Raw genomic sequence first — 26,683 nt, 5'->3', positions numbered from 1 at the left:
CCTCTGAGATCAGATGAGATTGTACGCTTTCAGGGTGATGTGGCCAAAGGTGTTCTATTCAGACACTCTCAACCCTCTTGACAAATGATGGTCATCTTGGGAAACAAGTGAAAAAAAAACAGGTCAAAGCCAACAACATAGACCCTGGCGGTCTCCCATCTGGCCCTAACCCTGCTTAGCCTCTGAGATCGGGCGCTTTCAGGGTGATGTGGCCTTAGGCGACCGCTTCGGACATACTCAAAACTCTTGACAGATGCTAAAATGGTCACCTTGGGAAACAAGCGAAAAAAAAACAGGTCAAAGCCAACAATATAAAAAGATTCCTATAGCACCTGTAATTAGGTACTATCCAGGCCGGACCCTGCTTAGCCTCTGAGATCAGATGAGATCGGGCGCTTTCAGGGTGATGTGGCCGTAGGAGATTTCTTTGGGCTCTCTCAGCCCTCTTGACAAATGCCAAGATGGTCACCTTGGGAAACAAGCGGAAAAAAAAACCATGTCAACGCCAACAACATAAAAAGAAGCCTACGGCACCTGGTATTCCCAGTCGTTCTCGCATCCAGTTACTAATCAGGCCCGACAATGCTTAGCCTCCGAGATCAGACAAGATCGGGCGCTTTCAGGGTGATTTGGCCATAGGCACTTTCTTTGGGCACTCTCAACCCTCTTGACAAACGCCAAGATGGTCATCTTGGGAAAAAAGCAAAAAAAAAAAACAGGTCAACGCCAACAACATTAAAAATAGGATTTTTATATACAGCTTACCTGTTAAATCCTTTACTTGAGAGTACATCACGGGACACAGGAGCTTCATTACATAGTGGGTTATATAGGCACCTCTGGTGATTGGACACTGGTTAACCCCCAATTAAGGAGAATTCCTCCCCTATATAACCCCTCCCATATGGGAGGCACCTCAGTTTTGTAGCAAAGCAATAGGAAACCACGTAAAATCCAAGAGGGACGGGAGCTCTGTGTCCCGTGATGTACTCTCAAGAAAAGGATTTTACAGGTAAGTTGTATATAAAAATCCTATTTTCTTGATCATACATCACGGGACACAGGAGCTTCATTACATAGTGGGATGTCCCAAAGCAATGCTCAGATTGAGGGGAGGGAGACAGAGATCATAATATATAGACCGCCAGGGGAGGGCTGGCAGCCTTAGGCCTGGGGGGCAAGTCTAGTCAAGTGGCCCATTAATCCACGAATCAGCTCACCATCAACAGTGCCCATCAATGCAGCCTCACCAATGCCCATCAATGCAGCCTCACCAATGCCCATCAATGCAGCCTTACTAGTGTCTATCAATGCAGCCTCATCATTGCTCATCAATGCAGCCTCACCAGTGCCCATCAGCTCAGCCTTGTCAGTGCCCATCAATGCAGCCTCACCATAGCCCATCAATGCAGTCTGTTCAGTGCATGGGGATTAGAGAGAGAAAAGCTGCTGGATAACACAGAGCGGAGATCTCCCGCTTACCCAGTGCGGCTTCTGTCATACGAAGTCGTGCCTCCTGGACCAGGTTCTATGATAGATGTCACCAGTGTGCTCTTTATCATAGGACATCCTTGGCTTCCTGGCGGTACACTGAGGTACACGTCACGAGGAGCCGATGCACGTACCCAGTTGCTGTGATGTCTGCCGGGCACCCGCAATCGCTCATGACAGAGCAGGAATGTGGATCTGTGTGTGTAAATACACAGATCCACATCCTGTCAGGGGAGAGGAGACAGATCGTATGTTCCTAGTATATAGGATTGGTCTCCTCCCTAGTCAGTCCCATCTCCCCCACAGTTAGAATCACTCCCTAGGTAACACATTTAACCCCTTGATTGCCCCTAGTGTTAACCCCTTCCCTGCCAGTGATATTTATACAGTAATCAGTGCATTTTTATAGCACTGATCGCTGTATAAAAGTCACTCGTCCCAAAATAGTGTCAAAAGTGTCCGATCTGTCCACCGCAATGTCACAGTCACAATAAAAATTGCAGCATTACTAGTAAAAAGAAAAAAATAATAAAAATTCCATAAATCAATAACTTATTACTGCTTATCGCAATTTTTTTTACCAAAAATATGTAGAAAATTACACATCAGCCTAAACTGTTAAGGCTTAAGTTGGCATATTATAGCAAAAAGTAAAAAATATTGTGTTTTTTTTAACCAGTTCCCGACCAGCGCACGCCGATGTACATCGGCACAATGGCACAGGCAGGCATATTGGCGTACAGGTACGTCCAATCTGGTTGGGACCCCTGTGAGTCCGGTCATGGGTCCCGCGGACTCAATCGCCGCGGGCATATCTGCGATCGTCTCACGGGGCGGCTGAACGGAGAGATGCCGTTGTAAACAGCATCTCCCCGTTCTGCCTAGCAACAAATTACGCTGATCTCTGCTCCGTGTGATTGGAGCAGAGATCAGTGTTCACTAAATGAAAGCCCAGCCCCCCCCCCACAGTTAGTAACACACCCCTAGGAACACTTAACCCCTACACTGCCACCCCCTGGTTAACCCCTCCACTGCCAGTGTCATTTACACAGGAATCACTGCATTTATATAGCAGTGATTGCTGTATAAATGACAATGGTCCCAAAAATGTGTCAAAAATGTCCGATGTGTCCGCCGTAATGTCGCAGTCACAATAAAAATCACTAATCGCTGCCATTACTAGTAAAAAAAAAATATTACTAAAAATGCCATAAAACTATCCCCTATTTTGTAAACGCTATAACTTTTGCGCAAACCAATCAATAATCGCTTATTGCGATTTTTTTAACCAAAAATATGTAGAAGAATACGTATCGGCCTAAACTGAGGGAAAATTTTTTTTTTTTATATATTTTTGGGGGATATTTATTATAACAAAAAGTAAAAAATAATGCGTTTTTTTCAAAATTGTCGCTCTATTTTTGTTTATAGCGCAAAAAATAAAAACCGCAGGGGTGATCAAATACCACCAAAAGAAAGCTCTATTTGTAGGAAAAAGAGAACGTCAATTTAGTTTGGGAGCCACGTCGCACGACCGCGCAATTGTCAGTTAAAGCGATGCAGTGCCGAATCGCAAAAAGTGGTCTGGTCTTTGGCCAGTAAAATGGTCCGGGGCTGAAGTGGTTAAAGTTGGCACTCTTTTTTTGTTTAAAGTGCAAATAATAAAAACCGCAGAGGTGATCAATTACCACCAAAAGAAAGCTCTATTTGTGGGAAAAAATTTATTTGGGTACAATGTTGCATGACCGCACAATGAAAACTGACCTGGGCAGGAAGGGATGAAAATGCCGGTAGTGTATTTCTTCCAAAAAAAATTGTATTTGAAAAACAGCTACATAAATACAGTGTGACGTAAAATATTGCAACAATTGGCATTTTATTCTCTAGGGTCTCTGCTAAAAAAAAAAAAAAAAATTTATATATATATATATATATATAGAAAGGCCAGTATGGTGGCCTGAAATTATGGGTGGAGCCCGGTGGTATTTAAGCAGCCGTTCGCCCATCCTTCCTCGTCGGTTCCAGTGCGCGATATCTGATACGTCAGATATCAAGGGCCGACTATCCAGACCAGACGCAGTGAGCCTGTTCGTCAGCTCCCGCGTTATTCGTCTCCAATTTTTTGACAAACCGTCTCTCATCCATCAGCACCCGTAGGTTTTCGCCGTCGGAGTGTCGTTGTACCCGTCGAATTTGTCGCTACACCTCGGGCCGGCTGTCGCAGGTAGGGCTTCGGCACCCTCTTTTTCATTATGTTTTCGATGTACCGTCATCATGCTTATACTCACGAGCCGCTCGGTCCTTTCATATCGAATGTTTTCGGTGGCCTCGTACGCATGTCACTATGTTCTACTTTCGATGTAGTCGTTATCATCATTCGACACGTTCGATTTTGCCACGTCAGGCGATTCATTCGCAGGTACGGCAGTCGAAATCGTTCGACTGCCCGAGCATTTCTATTTGTAGCGGTCGAATCGTTCGACTCACAGCCGACTGCTTGTTACGACAAGGCAAACAGTCCGCACGTTTCGCTTGGTCCACTCCAGTTCGAATATGTCTCTTCATTTATGCAATTGTGTTATGTGTCTCATTTATCATCTCGTTTCATTCATTTCAGTCCCAGTCATTTCTACTGTCTCAAAATCATTTCTGTCACTAGTCGCGCTCCGGCGCGAATCCTGTCGCACCTCCGGTGCACCGATTCGCTTTGAAGTGCCCCAGGGTTCGGCCTCATTTCTGTACATGCTCCAGAGACTGAATCACTCGCAGGATCACGCACGGTCCCCGATTCTTGTCTTTGTCATGGCATACCATTTCTGTCACTTATTACGCTCCAAATCGAGTCTTGTCGCATTTCTCTATGCACTGATTCGTCCTGGTGCGCCCAGCTGCTACGCCTCATTTCGGTACATGCCCCAGAGACGGATTCTCTTGTAAACCTACAGATCAGTCCTTGAATCCTGTCTCTGTCATGGGACATCATTTCTGTCACTTATTACACTCCAATTTGAATCCTGTCGCATATTGTTATGCACCGATTCATTCTGGTGTGCCCAGCTGCTACGCCTCATTTCAGTACATGCGCCAGAGACGGATTCTTTGTTGCTACCATCAGTCCAGTCGTTGATTCCTGTCTCTGTCATGGGATATCATTTCTGTCACTTATTACGCTCCGATTCGAATCTTGTTGCATTTATTGGATGCACCGATTCGTCCCGGCGTGCCCAGCTGCTACGCCTCATTTCAGTACATGCTCCAAAGACAGGATTCATCTGTTAGGTGCATGGGCTCGTCTTCTGATTCCAGTCTTTGTCATGGGTTTCATTTCATTTCACCTATCACGTTCCGGTACGAATTAATCACATTTACGATCCAATTCGTCCCGGCGTGCCCCAGGATTGGCCTCATTTCAGTACATGCTCCAGTTTCCGTTTCGTGCTCGGTCGCAAGTCTGTGGCATGGCGATTCGGATCTCTGTCATGGCAGATTTACTCATTTCACGGTCACGTATCGCTTCCCGCTTCGAGTCCAGTTGATTCTTCAATGTTGGATTCCTATCGGGGGGCCCTTGCTCGTCAGCCTCATTTCACAAAAAAAAAAAAAAGAGGGGGGAAAATATATATATAATAAAGGGGGTAGGGGGGAAGAGAAGAGAAATTTCATCTGTTTTCTTTCATTGGTGTCATCTCATGTCTGAAGTCTCACCTCCACTGTTAGCTAGCCTTCATCAGGTGCGAGTCTCAAACAAAACTTCACCTTCATCTCCTCAGGTCAGTCGAGTTCAGTAGGTCCAGCCTGCACCTGGTCGGACGGTGCCTCCTTCGGTAAGCATAAATCATCTAGGGGGAAAACGCCCTTCAGCAAAAGCATCCTTCCTTAAAACAGGTATTTCTGTAGGAGTCTCCAACCAGTTATAATCCATGTCACCCCTTGTAGGTCCATATTAGGAGAAAACCCGGATCACAGGGAGTAGCCTCATCAGACCCACGTTCCGTTACCATGTCACAGGCTGACAGCGAGGACCTCACGGCTCCATTATCCCCATCCGTTTCAGAAAATGGCAGTCAAAGGGCATTCAGAGCATGGACCATTCCCAGGCTGACAGCCGAGCTGAGACGCAGGGGCGTCCCCTTTCCAGCAACAGCCAGAAAGGCAGAGCTTTTCCGGCTCCTGTTTCCTCCCCCCGCGGTGGTGGAGGCTTCGGCTCAGCAGGCCTCATTGGGCTCCATCGCCTCCTCTATCTCGCAGCTCCACACCCTGGTGTCGTCCCTCACTACCTCGATGTCTGATCTACAGGGCCGAGTGGCCCTCCTCGAGACCCACCCCTCTGTTTCTCCGCCAGAGCCAGCATCCCAGCCAGCTGTTAGTCTTCCCGCAGGTATCTCCGGAGGTGCACCAATAGTGTACCCATCTCATTTGGTATCAGCAAACATCAGAAAAGATATATTAGAGGGCAAGGACGTCAACTTGGCTTCTCTTCTGATCTCGATTCACGAGCTGGCAGAGAATAAGGCGTATACTTGGGGGGACGTATCAGTGGTCCTCAAGGCCAAGGATCCCAGACTAGACAGGAAACTCTCTATCACCGAGTTTTCCCTGGCCTTCGGCATGATGAGGGACATCATTTGCTCAGCCTCCCCTGGCAGAAGGGAGGAGCTAGATCGGTACCTCCATGTGGTAGTTGACCTGGGGTACAAGTACGGCGGGTTTTCATTCTATGACTATCACCGCTCCTTCTCCGCTAGAGCAGCTGCCAGGCTCTCCCAGTTCCAGACCCCTACGGACTGGAGCACCATGGACACCGAACTGTTTTGCCGCCACTTCGCGGGGCTACGGTCCCCTCTGTGTGCAATATGCCAGTCAGCAACACATACTGCGGCCTGGTGCGCTACCTCAGTGGCAGCCTCTCCCTTCGACGGTCCATCTACCTCGGGTACCGCTCAGGGCCTGCAAGCACCAGCTCGCCCGCCACAGACCGATAAGCTAGGGCGCCCAGTTAAGACCATGGGCGGTGCTCCGATCTGCAACAACTACAACAGCGGGTCGTGTAACTTCAGTCAGTGTAGGCTGCTCCATGTGTGCACCCAGTGCCATAGAGCTCACCCCCGGCTCATGTGTGAGGTCAAGCAGCTCAAAAGGTCCTGACTGAGCCGACTCAATGTCGCATGGCTTAGCGTCTACCTTTCCAGTCATCCTACCCCCTCACTGTCCACCTTCCTCGTCCAGGGCTTCACAGAAGGTTTTCACACTGGACTTGTCTCCCTCCCTCACTGCACGCATGAATGCCAGAACCTACGGTCAGCAGCCACGGATGTACTAGCCATCCACCAACTGCTGCAATCGGAGCTAGATCAGGACTTTGTCATCGGCCCTTTTGAACAGCCCCCTTTCAGCACCTGGCGAGTCAGCCCTATTGGGCTTGTCAAGGGCAAGTTCTCTAATAAACTCAGATTGGTTTATGATTTGTCAGCGCCTCATTCCTCCATGGTTCCCAGCCTCAATTCCCTTATTCCCTCTGAGGAATTCTCCCTTAAATATGCATCAGTAGACATGGCCATCCAGGCCATTCTTAAAACAGGCACAGGTACCTGGCTTTCCAAAGCCGACATCTCAAACGCTTTTAAACTTCTTCCCATCCATCCGTCCCTCTGGTGCTGGCATGGAATCAAGTGGAGGCAGCGGTACTACTTTGCCACTAAACTCACGTTCGGGTCCAAAAGTAGTCCTTGGCTCTTCGACACCTTCGCGTCAGGAAGTCATTCATTATCTGGATGACTTCCTGCTGATAGAGCCACCCGGCTCTCCTCCACGAGATCTGGGTAAGTTGAGGGTAGTCTTCAACAATCTTAATGTCCCCATCGCCGAGCACAAGGTGGAGGGTCCGTCGCAGGCTATCACCTTCCTCGGGGTCAGCCTAGACACCAACACTATGCAGGCCAGCCTTCCCCCGGATAAACTGACCCGCATCAGGACGGTCATGAGGGACTTCACTCATGCCAGAACTTGTACCAAGAGACAACTTCAGTCCCTTCTTGGTATGCTTAATTTTGCTATGCGCATCATCCCCCAGGGGCGCTCGTTCGTGTCACGCCTGTTAGCCTTGTTATCCCACTCCCAGGACCCGGAGCAAGTACTCAGCCTGGATTCCGCGGCTATGGCAGACCTAGCCATGTGGGAGGAATTCTTATCTTCTTGGAACGGAGTGTCCCTGTTCGTCCCCTCCGTGTCCGCCCTTTCACCTCGGGTGGTGACCGACGCGGCGGCCTCCACTGGCTTTGCGGCGATCTTTGGCAACCTCTGGCTCGCAGCCCCCTGGCCTCCACAGATACTGGCTATTCCTGGCTTCACTGAAACGTCCTCCCTGTTTGAGCTATATCCCATTGTAGCCGCTGCACACACCTGGGGCCGCAGCTGGTCGGGCCAGACGGTGGTCTTTTCTACAGATAACCTGGCCACTGCGGAGATTGTTAATAAAGGCAGGTCCAGGTCTCTACAGATTATGTCCTTCCTGCGGCGACTGACCCAGCTCTCATTATTGTTTCAGTTCAACCTTCATTGTTCCTTTGTTCCCGGCAAATTTAATCAGGCGGCGGATGCTCTCTCCCGCTTTAACTTTGTTTCATTTTTTAATCAGGTACCCGGAGCCGAACCAACATCAGCAGCTATCCCGGACTGGTCTCAACTGATCTTGGATTAGCCCCACACTTGTCAGCAGCAACGCAACTCATCGATCACTCCCTCTCAGACAATACCCGCAAGGCCTATCAGTCGGCCTGGAGGGCCTTTAGTCGCTTCACATCATCTCACAATACAGAGTCCTCCCGGGTCAAACAAGTCCTTGCCTTCCTTTCCTACTGCCATTCGGACTTGGCATTATCCTTTAACACAATCCGCTTGTACTTGGCCGGGATACAACACTTCACGTCCCTCCAGGACCCTACCAAGCCCTCCTTATTTACCTGTCACGCCGTCCGGGCTCTCATGCGCGGCATTCAGAAACGTCGGCCAGTTTCCAGCGTCAAACGGCTGCCCATCACAGGCGAAGTGTTCAGGGACATGTCAGACATTTTGGCCTCTTCACCTTTCGGTCTCCATGTCAGTGTCGTCCTGCAAGCAGCCATACATCTGGCCTTCTACGGCTTCCTGCGCCCAGGCGAGTTTACCTGCAGTAGCCCCTCGGCACGTATGCTGTGCAAGCACCATCTAGTCAGGTTCGAGGACCACTTCATCTTGCACTTAGCGGTTTCCAAGACACAGCAGCTTGGCCCAGGGACGGACATACATTTCTATAAGACCTACAACCGCTGGTGTCCGGTTACTGTCCTCTCCCGCTTGTTGACCCTTTTGGCCGATCAACCAGGGACTGGCCCACTTCTACCCTTTCACTCAAAACCTCTCAACGCAGCCCAGTTCATGGAGCATGTCAGGATACTCCTGGGCATCCTTCACCTCAATCCTGCGCACTACTCAGGACATTCGTTTCGCATCGGGGCAGCTTCAACGGCCTCCCGCCAAGGGGTCCCGGTCCATGTTATAAAAAAGTTGGGCAGATGGAAGTCCTCCTGTTTTGCACGTTACGTACCCAATCCGCAGATTGAGATGGCCCAGGCCTTTGTCAAGCTTACCCAGTAACAGTCTGTGTTCAATAAAATGCTTCCCCTACCTGAGTGTTTTGCCCCCTTATTTTGGTATACCGTACGTTAGACCAAGGCACACTTTCAGGTCCATTTCAAGTAAGCAAGTTTATGTTATCCTTGTCTGTCATCCTTATCCGTATCGGTCAGAGGGCTCTACACCATAAATAGAAAGGCCAGTATGGTGGCCTGAAATTATGGGTGGAGCCCGGTGGTATTTAAGCAGCCGTTCGCCCATCCTTCCTCGTCGGTTCCAGTGCACGATACCCGCCCACCCGCCCCTTTTATCAGGCCTTTACTCTAGCACACTCCTCATATGAGTACTCATTTCACCCATTTCATATTTATTTCATTTTAAGGTATGCCCCCTTATTTTGGTATACCGTACGTTAGACCAAGGCACACTTTCAGGTCCATTTCAAGTAAGCAAGTTTATGTTATCCTTGTCTGTCATCCTTATCCGTATCGGTCAGAGGGCTCTACACCATAAATATATATATATATATATATATAATGCTTGGGGGTTCTAAGTAATTTTCTAACAAAAGATTTGTTACTTGTAAACAAGTGTCAAAAAAGGTTTAGGCATGAAGGGGTTAATAATATCAGCTCCCAGCTTGAAACAATGGGAAAGAAGTGAGAAATCTTCATAGTGTAAGACTTTTCTTTTTAAGAAAAAATAAAAAAAACACATTCACCAAAAAACTTACATTATCTCTGCTCTGTCCTCAGGATCAGCCTCATGGGGTGACAGTCTGCTCCCCCGCAGCCTCTCGTTTGTTCTCTTCCTGTGGTCAGGCTAGGGAATTTTTTGCGCCCAGGAATTGCTATTAGGCCACCGGGACTACATGTCCCACAATGCTTTGCAGCTGCTGGAGGCTCTGATGGGCTCCCTCCCTCTACCAATGAGGAAGCAGGGGAGGGAACAGAGTGGGCGGACGCTCACACAGGCTGCAGTGTTCGGAGGAGAGGAGGGGGGGAATCCCCCACACGAACTGACAGGTCAGGTTGGCTCTCACTCCACTGTCAGTGGATTAGTGTGAGTGCGACCGACGGGAGGTGCAGGAACAGAGCGGCCTCCACTACATAAGTGAGTGTGAGTGTCTCTTGAGTTTCCGTGCCCCTCCCTCTGCCTCAGCTTGCAGCCCCTGCCCTGACCCAAAAAGGAAAAAAAATCGTGAGCAGTGGCCGCCAGCCATTATGCATATATTGTTAGGGCAGCCTAGGGGGAAATTGCCACCCTGCCCCCCGGCCCAGCCCGCCCCTGTAGACCGCCAAGGACCGGTGGACCTAAACTGCAGCCTGCAGTACACTGCACCCAAAGGTGATATCCTCTTGCCCTCTGACATCCACCTGATAGAATCTGGTGAATGTGTGGACTGATGACCAAGTTGCAGCCTTACAGATCTGAGCCAGGGAGGCCTGGTGATGCACTGCCCAAGAAGCACTTACAGCCCTAGTTGAGTGCGCTTTCACTTGAAAAGGAGGGATCTTCCCTTTAACACTATAGGCCTGAGAAATAATCTGTCTAATCCACCTTGAGAGAGTGGATTTTGATGCCTCCTGGCCCTTCCTAGGGCCTTCCGGCAAAATAAATAAGCAATCAGTTTTCCTTATCTGAGCAGTTGCCTGATGATAGATACTGATTGCCCTTACCACATGCAAAGTGTGCAAAGATTCTTATTCTGCGGACTGTGGGTCCGGAAAAAAGGATGGTAGGATTACATCTTGATTCAAATGGAATCCTGAAACCACCTTAGGCAGAAAGGACCTGTTGGGACGCATTACCACCCGGTCCTTATGAATAATTAGATACGGCTCTTTGCTGGAGAGAGCTGCTAGTTCTGACACTCTTCTAGTCGTGGATATGGCTACCAAGAAAACCAATTTTTTAGTCAAAAGAACTAACGAAGCCTGATGCAAAGGTTCAAAAGGTTGCCCCTGCAAAGCTGAGAAAACCAAATTCAGAACCCATGGGCACACCGGAGGTTTGACTGGCGGCCTTATCCGCATAGCCCCCTGGATGAAAGCCTGCACCAGGGAATGCGATGCAAGTGGCTTCTGAAAAAACACTGACAAGGCCGAAATCTGCACCTTGATAGTGCTTACGGCCAAATTCATTTCTAGGCCTGACTGGAGGAAGGCCAAGATCCTGCTAATGACATACTTTCTAGGATGCCATTCCCTGAGTTCACACCAGGAAACATATGCCCTCCAGATTTTGTAGTAAATAAGCCTGGAGGCCGGCTTTCTGGCATTGACCAGAGTAGAAAGGACTGGCCCCGAAAGCCCACGGTCTCTCAGAATGTGGGTCTCAGCAGCCAAACCGTCAAATTCAGACTGTGTAAAGCAGGATGGTAAATTGGACCATGTGAGAGCAGATCTGGCCGGAGAGGGAGGATCCACGGCCTGCCTACTGCCAACTTCATGATCTCTGCGTACCACGGTCGCCTGGGCCAAGCCGGGGCTACCAAAAGAACCAACTTTGTCTCCCTCTTGACTCTTCCCAGGAACCGCGACAGAAGCGGACACGGGGGGAAGGCATAAATCAAATTGTACTTACCCCAGGGAACTGTCAGAGCATCCGACCCCTGAGCGAGTGTATCTCTTGTCCTTGACACGACCTTGTCCAGTTTTCTGTTGAACCTGGACGCAAACAGATCTACGTCTGGAGTACCCCACCTGCGACATATGTTCCAAAATACGGCGCGGTGCAGATCCCATTCTTCTGGGCACAACTGCTGGTGGCTCAGAAAATCCGCCTGCCAATTTTCCACTCCTGGAATGAAGACTGCAGAAAGGCATGGTACATGCCTTTCTGCCCAGACAAGTATGCGATTCACCTCTTTTTGAGCAACCAGACTCCTGGTACCGCCCTGGTGATTGATATAGGCCACTGCAGTGGCATTGTCAGACTGAACCCGAACAGGGAGACCCCGTAGTCTGAAAGACCAGTTTATGAGAGCCATATAAACTGCCCGGATCTCCAAGACATTTATGGGCAATAGATTCTCGATCGCAGACCATTTCCCCTGCGAGCACGTCTCCTCCAACACTGCTCCCCAGCCTGTCAGGCTGGCATCTGTCGTAATAATCTTCCATGGAAGAGGAAGAAAAGTTTTGCTTTTCAGCGAATTCTCGTTTGTAACCACCAGACGAGACTCTTGCGTGTCCCTGGGGATAGACGCATAGGAAGATCCAACGACTGGGGCTTCCTGTTCCAAGCCGCAAGGATGCATCTTTGCAGAGGCCTTCAGTGGAACTGGGCGAATGGAACGGCCTCGAAGGAGGCGACCATTTTCCCTAACAGTCTCATGCACAACCGAATGGGGGAAGATCATCTGCCCAGAATTAGGCGCACCAGATCCCCAATGGCCAAGGCTTTTGGCCTTGGTAGAAACACCTTGCCCTGAGCGGTGTCGATAACCATACCCAGGTATTCCAACCTGGTAGCAGGCTGTAGGGATGACTTTTTATAATCCAACCTAGACGTTCCAGGTGTTCTAGCGTTCTGGTAACACCGTGGTTCAGGAGCGCTACTGTTTTCTCTATGAGAAGCAAATCATCTAGATAAGCCATGACGGCTATACCCTGAGCTCTTAGGTTTGCCAAGAGAGGGTCCAGAATCTTTGTGAAGACTCGAGGGGCCGTCACGAGCCCGAACGGCAAGGCTACAAATTGAAAATGGCACCAATCTACCGCGAACCTTAGATACTTTTGGTGTGCGCGAAAAATTGGCACATGGAGATATGCATCCTTGATGTCTATTGATGCCATAAACTCTCCCCCTTGCAGGGAGGAGACCACAGTGCGAATTGACTGCATTCGGAAGGACTGGATGCGTAAAAAACTGTTCAGATCCTTCAGATCCTGGATAGGTCTGACACTTCCATTTGGCTTTGGAACAGTGAAGAGATGCGAGTAAAACCCTGAACCCTGTTCTTTTGGGTCCACTTCTACTATCACCCCCTGGGATAGTAAGTGATCTAAGGCCAGAAATAGCGGTCTTTGCTTTACTGGGTCCCTGGGGATCCTTGACCTTAGAAAGCGAGAAGGTGGAATCTCCTGAAACTCCAGCTTGTAGCCCAGAGATACCGAAGAGACCACCCACTTGTCCCGGATCTCTTCCCGCCAGGCTTCCGCAAACTGCAGGAGCCTTCCTCCCACTCGGCCGAGCGGGGGCGCCCCTTCTCAAGGAAGCTTTTGGGCTCTGCTTGGCAGGCTTTTGCCCCCCGGATTTCTTCTGCGCCTGGGCCCGGCCTTGAACCTTTCCTGTAGAGGGGGGTTGAGAAGACCGTCGCCACTGCTTAGAGCTTGATGCTCCGGGAGAGAGAGAACGCCTAAATGATGGACGTTTTGACTGCAAGGAGAGTAGATTTACCCCATGAAATTTTTTGGACGAATTTGTCTAATTCTTCTCCAAACAAACTTTCCCCTTTAAACGGGAACCCAATCAAATGCTTCTTGCATGATAGCTCAGCTGTCCAATTCTTTAGCCATAGGGCCCTTCACATGTGTACCAACAGGAGAGACAAACGAGATGCTTGTTGGACAGAATCCAAAATCGTATCAATCATGAAACACAGAATTTGAGGTATTTCTGCATAATTCTCCACTTCCTCACTGGGAAGGAGGCCAAGCATCTGCTTAACCTGTTCCTTGAGGAACTGACACAACCCCACAGCTGCGACTGTAGGTTGCACTACAGCGCCAGTCATGGAAAAGGAGGCTTTTAATAATGTTTCCAGCTTTTTATCAGTTGGATCTTTAAATACCTGAGCATTATCCAAAGGACAGGTCAGGTTTCTATTCACGCAAGAAACAGCCGTATCGACAGATGGGACCTCCCATTTCTTGGTGAAACTTTCCTCCAGAGAATAAAGCATAGAAAACCTTTTAGGAGGAGCAAACAGTTTATCGGGATGTTCCCAATCCTCATGCAACAATTTATCCATTAAGGGATGAATTGGAAAGGAAAAGGCAGTCTGTGGGATTTTCCTGACTCCCAGGGAAGAAACAGAGGACGTAGCGATCTCAGCAGCAGACATTCTGAATGTGGTACGCACCAATTCAGTATAATACTGCACCTGTTTTCTGAGCGCCTTGGAGGAGGGAACTCTCTCCTCTTCCTCTGGTTCATCCAACTGCTCAAGATCCCTGTCCCAAGCTAGGGATCTCTCCTCATTGTCAGAAGTGTCATCTGAAAGAGGAATCTCAGCAGAGGGAGGGGGTCTACCCCTTTTCCTGCTGTCTTTCAGGGAAGCTGAAACAATATGTTTCTCCCTTCAAAACCCTCCAATGTAGCCCTAAGGGAGTCCTCAGTGACGTATATCGGGGCTGAAATATTAGGAGAGGCTGCAAAACCTGACAGGGGCACTGACTCATCCTGTGAGGCTGGCTCCAGTCTTGCAGGGGGGGGGGTGGTAACCTACAGGCATTTTTATAACCCCCTAGACCTAGGAAGTGACTTACCAGTGCCCTTGTATATCAAGAGGCTTCCGCGCTCTATGGCAAATAAGGTCAGAAGGCAAAATAACAACAGGAGCAGCAATCACTGTATGAGTTGGCTCTCAATGCTATATATACTTAAAACAGGGGGGGTTGTGTTGCGCTACCTTGAAAAGCAAATAATATGAAAAAATAAAAATAAATCATTAATACTAGCAAAAACGAGTATCGGTGCAACTGAGTTTGTAAACTAAAACAGTGCCAAGTGCTTAAAAGTTATATGAAAAGTGCATACATGCATTTATACATAAATTAACTATTTAAAGGTGTCTCTGTGCATCATTCAGGTGTCAAAAATTCAGGGTACATTGCTAAATGCAATAAAACACATATCACCAAATAAAAAAAAAAAAAAAAAAAAACTGTGTAAAATTGCAGTGTATATAAAATTAATTAAAACACGCAAAAAATAGACTAATTCCAACGGGAATCAATAGCAGCAAATGAGTGAGTTACGATAACATCAGTGAATCACACTAAAGTGTCCCATACATAGTCCAATCGTGCAATTTGAATGCAATAATCACAATCCGAAAATTAAAGTGCAATGTGCCAAACCAACTCTCTTCTGGTGATATTCCGTGCCAGTGATGCTTATGCTATATAATTACCTCGCAGCTGCAAGGTATGCAGCGAGAAACAAAGCAACTAAATTACAGAGAATGATCAAAGGGATGGCTGCAGAGCGGACTTCTGGAGATACCACAAACTCCTCCGATTTCCTCGTGGGTTATAAATGACAGGCAAGCTCAAAGGGATAAGTCAGAAAGGTCCACCATGGTGTAGTATTTCAAACCAACACTTTTATTTAAGATAAAACTTGTCTACTCACAAGAAAAACGGAACAGTACACAGTTATAACAATGGACCGGCGAGCGCCTTGCTCGGATGTAAACGTCACTTCCGGTTTCCTACGCGTTACGTCATCCAATGACTTCAACTGGGATCCCAGTTCTCATCTGATCTCAGAGGCTAAACAGGGTCGGGCCTTGTTAATACCCGGATGGGGGACCACCTGGGAATACTAGGTGTGGTAGACTTCTTCTTATGTTGTTGGCGTTGACTTGTTTTTTTTGTTTCCCAAGGTGACCATCTGGGCGTTTGTCAAGAGGGTGAAAAAGTGCCTGAAGAGATTGCCTACGGGCACATCACCCTGAAAGCACCCGATCTCGTTTGATGTTGGAGGCTAAGAAGAGTCAGGCCTGGTTAGTACCTGGATGGGAGACCACCTGGGAATACCAGTTATTGTAGGCTTCTTTTTATGTTGTTGGCGTTGATTTGTTTTTTTTTTTTCACTTGTTTCCCAAGGTGACCATCTTGGCATTTGTCAAGAGGGTTGAGAGTGCCCAAAGAGATCGCTTACAGCAGCAACACCCTGAAAGAGCCCTATCTCTTCTCATCTCTGAGGCTAAGAAGGGTTGGGCCTAGATAGTACCTGGATGGGAGACCGCCTGGGAATACCAGGTGTCGTAGGCTTCTTTTTATGACCTGTTTTTTTTCCGCTTGTTTCCCAAGGTGACCATCTTGGTGTTTGTCAAGAGGGTTGAGAGTGCCTGAAGAGATTGCCTATGGCCACATCACTCTGAAAGCACCCAATCTCATCTGATCTTGGAGGCTAAGAAGAGTCAGGCCTGGTTAGTACCTGGATGGGAGACCACCTCGGAATACCAGTTATTGTAGGCTTCTTTTTATGTTGTTGGCGTTGATTCGTTTGTTTTTTTCACTTGTTTCCCAAGGTGACCATCTTGGCATTTGTCAAGAGGGTTGAGAGTGCCCAAAGAGATCGCTTACAGCAGCAACACCCTGAAAGAGCCCTATCTCTTCTCATCTCTGAGGCTAAGAAGGGTTGGGCCTAGATAGTACCTGGATAGGAGATGGCGTTGGAATACCAGGTGCCGTATTCTTCTTTTTATGTTGTTGACATTGACCTGTTTTTTTTTCGCTTGTATCTCAAGGTGACTATCTTGGCATTTGTCAAGAGGGTTCAGAGTGCCCAAAGAGATTGCCTATGGGCACATAACCCTGAAAGCGCACAATCTCTTCTGATCTCAGAGGCTAAACAGGGTTGGGCCTTGCTAGTACCTGGATTGGAGACCACCTGGGAATACTAGGTGGCGTAGGCTTCTTTTTATGTTGTTGGCATTGACTTGTTTTTGTTTCGCTTGTTTCCCAAGGTGACCATCTTGGTGTTTGTCAAGAGGGTTGAGAGTGCCTGAAGAGATCGCCTACAGCCCCATCACCTTGAAAGTGCCCGATCGTGTCTGATCTCTGAGGCTAAGCATTGTCGGGCCTGATTAGTAACTGGATGGAAGACCGACTGGGAATACCAGGTGCCGCATGCTTATTTTTATGTTGTTGGCGTTGACTTGTTTTTGTTTTGTTTGTTTACCAAGGTGACCATCTTGTTGTTTGTCAAGAGGGTTGAGAGTGCCTGAAGAGTTCGCCTATGGCCACATAACCCTGAAAGCACCAGATCTCGTCTGATCTCAGAGACTAAACAGGGTCAGGCCTTGTTAATACCCGGATGGGAGGCCACCTGGGAATACTAGGTGCTGTATACTTCTTCTTATGTTATAGAAACAATATGGTCCAACCTATCCAGTGACACCGTGCAGAGATAGGCACATCATCTCCTAATAAATATGAAAATTACAAAACGGGGAAGGGGGATGGGAAGGGGAAACAAGGGAGATTTTTAAGCGGTGCAATTATAAACACTAATAGAACGAAATATAATAAAAATTAATTTATTCATATACATTAAAAAGCACTATAGTGTCAAATATAGTACGTAGAAATACAAAGAACAATGTACGCATTTTTACTGGACTAGAGGGATCCCGGAAATGCAAGTTGAAAGACTGATAGCACTCGTTCCCAACATGTTTCGCAACAAGCTTCTTCAGGGGAATGTGCAACTAACGATAAATATAATATAGAATTAATATACAAAGTAACATAAATCTACAATGTAATTACAAAGATACATAGATAAATATAGATATATATAGCAACCCAGGCATATGTGATCTAAACAAAATGGCGCTTACCACCTATCGACCAGCAACCGCAAACCAGGAATCAACACTAGATGAAGATATGTGCAACCGGCGTCACCGGTGTCACCGGCGTCACGGGCGTCTGACGTCACCGGCTCGATGCGGACATTCTGGAGAGAACACCGCGCATGTGCAGAGCCAGTTACGCCGACTGCCAGACTACATTTCCCATCATGCCACTAAGCTGGAGGTGGAGCTTCCAGCTGGGCAGTTGCCAACAGGGTTAACATTAGAGAGATGGCCATAATGGGTCTCTGGTGTTATAGAGACGGAAGTAGACAAGCCTGTATGCAAACTAGCCCTATCCCCATAATAGGGGTAACAGCCAGTGATCCACCATAACGGGTGTCCCCAAAGTCAATGACTCAAGAGGCACCCTGGGTGTCCGTATGCCCCCCAACCAAAAGGAAAAGGCTAATGGACCCACTGATTTGTCCCAGCGATGCAAAAAAAGGTATCGATTAATCCCGGACACGGCGCTAGCGATCTGTGGAGCGCCGCCCTGTGAACGAGAGTCATAGTGAACAACAGAGATCCCAATGTTTGTGCAGCATGATCCGCGAACACAGATACAAACAAACCAGGGTACCATGATAACTAGTTTATTATTAGACACAAAAGGAGAAAAAAATATCAATTATAATTACAGCAATGATCAAGTCAATTCATATGGTGTTATAACAAATCCAATAATGAAATAATAAAAAAAAAAAAAAAAAAGGGGGAATGGGGGGAGGGGAGGAGGGGGAGAAAAAAAGAAGGAAATTTCTTCATCTAAGTCCTGTTGTCAGGGAAAACCCAGAATGGGGTTTAGGGGAAAAAGTGGAAAAGAACACTGTTATAAAAATGATCTAAAACTGATATTTTCATTGAACCCCGGGTACTGGGTATCTTTTAAAGTGAAAATCCATTTGGCCTCGGTTTGTAAAAGAAACTTGTCAACAGAACCACCTCGTGAATTCAAGGGTATATGTGCCAAAGCTGTAAAACGAATCCAATCAGGGTCAAAGGAATGGTAAGTCCCAATATGCCTACTTATGGCTGTGACTTATTTAGTATAGGTTTAATATAATCCTTAATGCGGATTGAAAACAGTTGTTTAGTCTTACCAACATAGAAGCCTCCGCATCGGCATTGCGCTAGAAATACGATGCCGGGGGTGGAACACGTAACATGAAACTTAGGAAAAAAACAACTACCATTGGGTAGTTTCACTTTACAAGAGTTATTAATATACGGACACGTGTCGCATTGACCACAGGAATATGTGCCGAATTGTTTCAAAGAAGTGGATAATGGATTGTCAATAAAATGACTTTTAACTAAACAATCTTTTAGAGATTGTGATCTCTTAAAAGTAATTGCAGGTGAGTCAGTTATGTATTGATTTACAATAGGGTCGGCCTGTAATAAAGGCCAAAATTGTTGCACGATGGTCCGAAAGCATTTTGTTTGTTTACCAAGGTGACCATCTTGGTGTTTGTCAAGAGGGTTGAGAGTGCCTGAAGAGATTGCCTATGGCCACATCACTCTGAAAGCACCCAATCTCGTCTGATCTTGGAGGCTAAGAAGAGTCAGGCCTGGTTAGTACCTGGATGGGAGACCACCTGGGAATACCAGTTATTGTAGGCTTCTTTTTATGTTGTTGACATTGATTCGTTTATTTTTTTTCGCTGGGCACATCACCCTGAAAGCACCCAATCTCCTCTGATCTCAGAGGCTAGAAAGGGTCGCACCTTGTTAATACCTGGATGGGAGACCACCTGGGAATACTAGGTGCTGTAGGCTTCTTTTTATATTGTTGGCGTTGACTTGTTTTTTTTGTTTGTTTCCCAAGGTGACCATCTTGGCGTTAGTCAAGAGGGTTGAGAGTGCCTGAAGAAATCTCCTACGGCCACATCACCCTGAAAGAGCCCAATCTCATGTGATCTGAGAGGTTAAGCAGGGTTGGGACCAGTTTAGTACTTGGATGGGAGACCGCCTGGGATTTCCAGATGCCGTAGTCTTCTTTTTTTTTTTTTTCACATCAATAGCATTTATTGAAAATAAAGGTGAAACAATAACAGGAGTTATAACATTACAATTGCGTTTGGTGGTACATAAAAAATACTTTAAGAATCAGCGAAATCTTGTCCTCTTGGTACACCTATTTGCCAGAGGCTATAGCTTGTACAATAAAAGCTACTCGATCGTCTAAGGCAAACCCCCTTCGTCTAGTATTCTTAACCAGTGAGGAAAGAATGTGAGTAAGCTCGCAGGTGCCTAAACCGCCTGTACCATACAGCAAAATGAACTAATCCTCCAGATAAAATCTGTGATTAATAACTGAAAGAAAGATCATTCAGAGTTGAAGGGAGCAGAGAGGAAAGATAAAAGAGGAAAAGAGGAAAAAAGAAAGAGAAGAAAAAAGAAAAAAAAAACCCAGAGAACAGAGGTGAGTAGTCTATGCAAGTATACCATGCCTCAGATGGTCTGGAGGATATCGGCATGTCTCTTAGAATATCTGAACACTACCCAAGGTGTCCAGGTGTCATCAAATTGGTCCACCACCTCATGGGCCTGAGCCACCGTTTCTTCCATTGCATAGGTATCAGCTACCTTAATCAACCATTCTTTCACCGTGGGGACTCTGGGGGAACGCCAGTGCAGCGGCACCAGTGCTTTAGCAGCATTCAGCAGATGTTTGAGCAACGAATTTTTATACCTCTTCCGAGGTATGTCGGTGATGTGCAGGAGACAACAAGCCACGTCCAATGTAATGGAGGTACGTGTCATTTGAGTGATTAATGATCTCACCTCATCCCAGTAGGGAGTTAACTTGGGGCAGCTCCACCAGATATGTGTAAGTGTCCCCACATCGCTTTGGCATCTCCAACACATCTCCGACACCTGTGGGAACCATCTGTGAAGTTTGTCTGGAGTGTGGTACCATTTTATCAGTAGTTTGTAGCATAACTCTTGGGTGGAAGCGCTAATTGAACATTTATGGGCCAATGCACAAGCGTCCCCCCACTGCGAGTCCGTAATATTTCTTTGGAGTTCCAGAGACCACTTAATCTTACAGTTGTCCTCAGAGTGCTTAGTTAGATTCTGCAGCCAGGAATACGCTACAGAGGTAGTCTTAATCTGTCGCTCACCAGACGCACAGACCGACTCAAAATCCGTCAAGGGTCTATGAAATGCTTCCTTATGTCTCGGGGAATTAACAAAGCTCCTGAGTACGAAGTACGTCCAAAGGGGGATTTTGGGGGCTTCCCAGTCTCTCCTAAGTGTGTTCAGGTCTTTCATTCTGCCATGGGTGAAACAGTCCTTCACCAGCCTCGGGGCTTCGGAAGTCGCGTTATAGAAGAAAGTGTTTCCCGTCCCCGGAATAAAGTCCGGGTTGTCTCGTAGTGGAGTCAGGGGGCCATATGGGGTTGTTACAGCAAAATATTTTGTCGTCGCGTGTAGCAGTGCCAGTGTTGTCTCAGTCAGGGGGTTCAGGCTAATCTCTTCTTTTAGTCTGTTCAGGGGAATCAATGGAGAGAATCTTAATCTATTCTCAGACAGCATGTCTTCCAATCCCACCCAGTCCTTATCGCTCTTATGGCATTGCCAATCGACTATCCTGGTCAGGTGGGCCGCTAACTGGTATTTCTTGAAGTCCGGAAGCCCCAGCCCTCCCTTGACCTTGGGTTTCGTCAGAAGGGCGAATCTAATCCTCGCCCTCTTTTTGTTCCATAAGAAATTCAACACCAGTGAATTTAATTTATGGAAGAAGCTTCTCGGAATCCGGACCGGTAGCGTCCTGAATAGGTAAATCAGTCTAGGTAATATTGACATCTTCAGAATAGCGGCCCGTCCAAACCAGGAGAACCACCGCGCACCCCATGAACGCAAGTCTTCTTCAATTGTTTTTAGCAACGGGGGAAAGTTAAGATCAAAAACTTTACCAATGTCTGGCGCCACCCACACCCCTAGGTATTTAAGCGCTACCTTCTCCCAGCGGAACGGGCAGTTCCCTTCAAATCTAGTTAGGTCTTCAGGGTTTAAGTTTATATTTAAAGCTTCAGATTTGGAGTAGTTGATTTTTAAATTTGATATGTAACCAAAGTTCGTAAAGGCCTTAAGTAAATTGGGGATCGGCGTGTGTGGGTCAACTAGGTAAAACATCAGGTCATCGGCGTAAGGCGCTACTTTAAACTCCCTATCTCGAACCCTGAACCCTCTGATCGAGTCCTCCCCTTTGATCGTTCTAATAAACGGCTCAAGGGAGAGTATGAATAAAAGTGGGGACAGGGGGCATCCCTGTCTGGTCCCATTTGCTATAGTCACCGGATCCGACAAGGAACCATTAACCCTGACTCTAGCCAAGGGATTTTGGTATATCGCCGAGAGCCACGACATCATCCGCTCTCCCATTCCTACCCATCTGCATGAGGCCAGCATGTAATCCCACGCAACTCGGTCGAAGGCCTTCTCCGCATCCGTGGACAGGAGAAGGCCTCCGAGCTGCCCTGCACGAGCGGCCTGAGTCAGCAGAAGCGTTTTAATAATGTTGTCTTTTTCCTCCCTCCCCTGCATGAAGCCTACCTGCTCCGGACCAATCAGGTCCGATAGTAGGGGGCACAGTCTGCAAGCTAGGATTTTTGTCAGTATTTTTAGATCTAAATTTAGTAGCGATATCGGCCTGTAGCTCGAGCATAGGGAAGGGTCTTTATTGGGTTTGGGCAGCACCGCTATATGTGCTGATAGGAAGTCGGGGGTGACCTGTCTGGGTATGGACAGGGAGTTCAAGGCTTTCTTAAGGGGAACCGAAAGGATATTCAGGAATGTTTTATAATAAATGGCCATGTAGCCATCTGGCCCAGGGCTCTTCCCAGTCTTCAGTTCGTTAACAGCCCTTTTAATCTCTTCATCAGAAATCTGTTCGTCAAGGAGAGCTAGGTCTTGGTCCCCAAGAGATGGGAGTCCACTTTTTAGTAAGAAGTCCGTGATAATTTGGGATCTGTTGCCGTCCAGGTCGGGTGGTCTATGTTGTGGGGTAGGTTATATAACCCCATATAGTAGTCGTGAAAGTGTGCAGCTATAGTTTCGTTGTTGACCGCTAAGGAACCGTCCGCATTCCGAATCCCATTGATGGTCTGTCCTGAGTGGTGTTCCCGAAGGGCTGTGGCAAGCAGTCGGCCAGATTTGTTGCCCCCTTCATAATAAATATTTTTTTTGAAAAATAACATACGTTTGGATTTAATGAGAAGCAAGTCATGTAGGTGTTTCCTGGTTTCCAACAAGTCTGTGGCCGTTCGTTCGCATAGTGTGCGTTTGTGCAAAGTTTCAAGTCTATTTATTTTTTCCAATAGGCCCCTCGTCTCCTCTTCCTGAGCTCGCTTGCGTCTCAAACCTAATTTGATTAGTACCCCCCTAACAGTGCATTTATGTGCTTCCCAGAGTACCAGTGGGTCCGTGTCGGGTAAGTCGTTGGTCAAGAAATATTATTTAATCGCTTCCTCAATTTGAGGTAGAGTGTGGGGGTCTGTCAGGAGGGATGAATTTAATCTCCAGGTGTCGGATTTCTGTCTATGCAAATTAAGGTCCAGGGTCACCGCTATTGGAGCATGGTCTGAGATAACTTGTGTGCCTATTTTGGCGGCACTGATGACTGATAAATCGCGTTGGGACACAAACAGGTAATCTATGGGGGAATATTTTTTATGAGGTGCAGAGAAGTGTGTGTAGTCTCTACCCTCTGGATTCAATAAACGCCATGAATCTACGAGTTGTAAGGATTGCAGAAGCTTCTTGATCTGTCTCAGTACCTGAAACTGGACACATGACTTCCCCGTCGAGGTATCCGCTAGTGGGTCTAAGGGGATATTAAAATCCCCGCCCAAAATGATGCAACCTGACACGAAACCCTGTAATTCCTGCATTAGTTTTTTGCAAAATTGTAAGTGGTTCCTATTGGGAAAGTAAGTGTTGGCCAGGGTAAGAGGCCTGCCCTTGTAGGAGCCTTTTAGGAAAATATAACGTCCCCCCGGGTCGGAGACCGTCTCGGATACTTCAAATGGAGTATCTTTACCCAGAAGAATTGAAACCCCCTTTGTCTTGGATAAGGGATTAGTAGCATGGAAAGCTCTTTTAAAGAATCTATTAGTCAGTCTGTGCGTCTGGCGCGAGAGAAAATGCGTCTCCTGAAGGAAAACGCATTGTGGCCTACTTTTTTGCAGTTCTCTGAGGACCGTGGTTCTTTTTTCCGGAATGTTCAATCCCTGTATATTGTGGGAGACCACCAGGGGCGTGGAGCCCAACGTTGAGTATGCCATTCAAGAAATTCCTTAGGCCTATAACCCCAGGCTTGTGTTCAGACTGGTCTCGCCCTCTGTGGTCTGGAGATCTAGGAAATCAATAAAATAAAGGTAGAACTAAAAGAAAAAGAAAAGAAAAAAAAAACCCTTGGGTTATGGACAAAGTACGAAACTGTTGTACCCTTTAATAAAGCAAGTCAACGCGTGGGAGGTATTAGAATCTAGTAACAGATAGGAAAGAACAGTGGAGAAAGAAGGAGAGGGAGGAATGAATGAAGAGCTGAAAGGAATGAAAAAGAGGTAGGGAACAGCAGACAGAAGATAGCTGTCCCCGAGTGTAAGTGAACAGATATTTAACCTCTGTGAGCTGTACTCAGCCCACAGGATTACAAATTAGCCTCTCGCTGAATCCGGCAAAGCGCCCGATCCTGGAGGGCTTGGTAGGGTCGTGGGTCAGTCCAGAAAGCGTATCGCTTTTTCTGGAGTGCTGACCTGAATAAGCGACTAACCAGGACACTGTAAAAAAACAACAGAAAAATCAAAACAGAAGAAAATAAAGAACACAGTGTCTAAGAACAATCAATTAAACAGCACGCTGAAATGGGATAGAGAGTCAGCAATAATAAACCAATTATTTGTAAAAGAAAAAGCAAAAAAAAAAAGTCTGTCATCTTCGTTCTTCTTAACCTATAAAAGGAGAATACATTAAGGCCATCTAGGCAAGAGTCCGTGGGTCATCCTTCGTCTGACATTGTCTCCTCTGGGGTATGAACTTACATTACAATACCGGGTAGGGTCACGGCCACCTCTTGTTGGACCATCACTGCCCTGATAGAAGCTGTACAAAGTAATTGCTCACTGAGCACGAGGATAGACCAGTCTGTGGGTATGCTGGGGGCAAACAGTGAAGGAGATGCACACTAAAAAAGCCAGATGCACAGAGTTAGCCGGGAAACAAAGTTCATGCAATCCTCGAGGGGGCTGATGAGTGTGAAGCGTGTCCAAGCTTTACCCGCCTAAGACAGAAAGTGCAGCAATCCTCCCCCAGACTCCTGTGCCATGCCAAATCCTTCAAATAACTGGCTCTGCAAGGTTGCGCTCTAGGTACATGGACACAATAACACTGCTTGGGTAGTGGAAATTTCTAATATCGTCTTATCGAGTCATTACCTACCCACTAGTTGCACCCCAACCACAAAACAAGAGAGTTAGTAGGTCACAGTATGAAAGGCGAGGTGTTCATTACCAGGGGTGGGCTAATGTGTGTCTTCCATAACATCAATCTCTAGCCCGCCCAAGACATACCCCTCGAAGCCATACGTTTTGCAGGGGTGACCCAAAGAATTCCCACGTAGAGCACACTGTGGGATAGAACAAATCAATCTAACCCTGGTCCCCCTCTCTAGCTCTAGAAGGGGCACGGCGGGAGTCAGGGGTTCCCATGGCTGAGTGATTCCCTGGGTTGTTCCTCATGCGCTTCGGGAGGTGTTTTTCCGGCGTTGAACAAGCTGAACCAGGGGGCTCCTGGGGCCCTACCGATGGCAAGAACTCCTGGTACCAGTCCGGTAGTGACAGTGGTTCTATGTGCAGGGCCTCGCAGAATTCCGGAAGGTCTTGCGGGGTACGCAGGGAAAGCTGCTTACCTCCGTGTGTGACTACCAAAGCGAATGGGAAGCGCCAGGTATAGCGAATCTCCCTCATCCTGAGGACATCTAATAGAGGGCGCAGGGCTCTCCTATTGCGCAGTGTGATTTGTGATAGGTCTTGGAAAAGCATGATGGCTGCTCCGTTAAAGACAATGCAGTCATTCCTCCTGGCTCTTCTCATTATATCCTCCTTAAGGGGGAAGCTCTGAAGACAGCAGATTATGTCCCTGGGGGGGGGCAGAGTCCGGTCCCTTCGCTCTGAGTGCTCTGTGGGCCCGTACAAAATCTATGGCGGTGTCTTCCTGTCTATCCAAGAGGCTATTAAAAAGTCTTCGTAGAGCAGGGACTATTTGATCCGGTTCCACCGACTCTGGGATCCCCCGTACCCTAATGTTATTCCTCCTCCCCCTATTGTCCAGGTCCTCTAAATGACGGTTCATTTCTATGAAATGTGAAGAGTGGGCCACCGCCACTGATTCCAGTGCACGGATGTCTTTGTCTCTCCGTTTCCCTGCCGCCTCTGCTGCTGTGATATTCTCTGTGAGAACCAGCAGGTTGGTTTTTAAGTCCGTAATGGCCGCTGAAAATGTGGACTTAATGTCTGCAGCAAAGCCCGACATGTGGTCGTATGTGAGGGGTTTGGAGGAGTGAAAACGACTCCTACCTGTGTCCTCCGGAGCGGACTGAGAGTCCTCGCTAAAATCTTCCTCCTCGCCATGCGCCCGCGCCATCTTGTCTGGGCCGCCGGTCCTCAGCATGGATTGAGATTTGAAGATTTCGGTGATATTCCTGGCTGCTCCGCCACTTGGGTTCCGCCGGGCACTCAAGTGAGGGGTGAGCTGTGTTTTCTTGCCCATCTCGAGCTGCTGGTGTGGGACAGACTGTGCTTTTTGCCGACTCTCTCCCCGGAGCTCAGCTAGTGCGCCGCCATCCTCGCTGCTGGCCAAGCCACGCCCCCAGTCTTCTTTTTATGTTGTTGTCGTTGACCTATTTTTTTCCGCTTGTTCCCAAGGTGACCATCTTGGCGTTTGTCAAGAGAGTTGAGAGTGCTTGAAGATATC

General features: G+C 47.5%; 5 pseudogenes; 4 read left to right on the top strand and 1 right to left on the bottom strand.

Moving 5' to 3' along the window:
• Positions 1–522: 522 nt before the first annotated feature.
• LOC143944049 (5S ribosomal RNA) lies at positions 523–641 on the bottom strand (annotated as a pseudogene).
• Positions 642–15,768: 15,127 nt separating this feature from the next.
• On the top strand, positions 15,769–15,887 carry LOC143951218 (5S ribosomal RNA; annotated as a pseudogene).
• A 310-nt stretch (positions 15,888–16,197) lies between these two features.
• LOC143956905 (5S ribosomal RNA) lies at positions 16,198–16,316 on the top strand (annotated as a pseudogene).
• A 759-nt stretch (positions 16,317–17,075) lies between these two features.
• LOC143953042 (5S ribosomal RNA) lies at positions 17,076–17,194 on the top strand (annotated as a pseudogene).
• Positions 17,195–19,205: 2,011 nt separating this feature from the next.
• Positions 19,206–19,324, top strand: LOC143955181 (5S ribosomal RNA; annotated as a pseudogene).
• The last annotated feature ends 7,359 nt before the right edge of the window (positions 19,325–26,683 follow it).

The sequence above is a fragment of the Lithobates pipiens genome, unplaced genomic scaffold, assembly GCF_037356315.1.
Source record: "Lithobates pipiens isolate NorthernLeopardFrog02 unplaced genomic scaffold, aLitPip1_a1.2 Scaffold_10, whole genome shotgun sequence".
NCBI lineage: Eukaryota > Metazoa > Chordata > Amphibia > Anura > Ranidae > Lithobates > Lithobates pipiens.
This window is presented reverse-complemented; position numbering and strand designations above follow the sequence as displayed.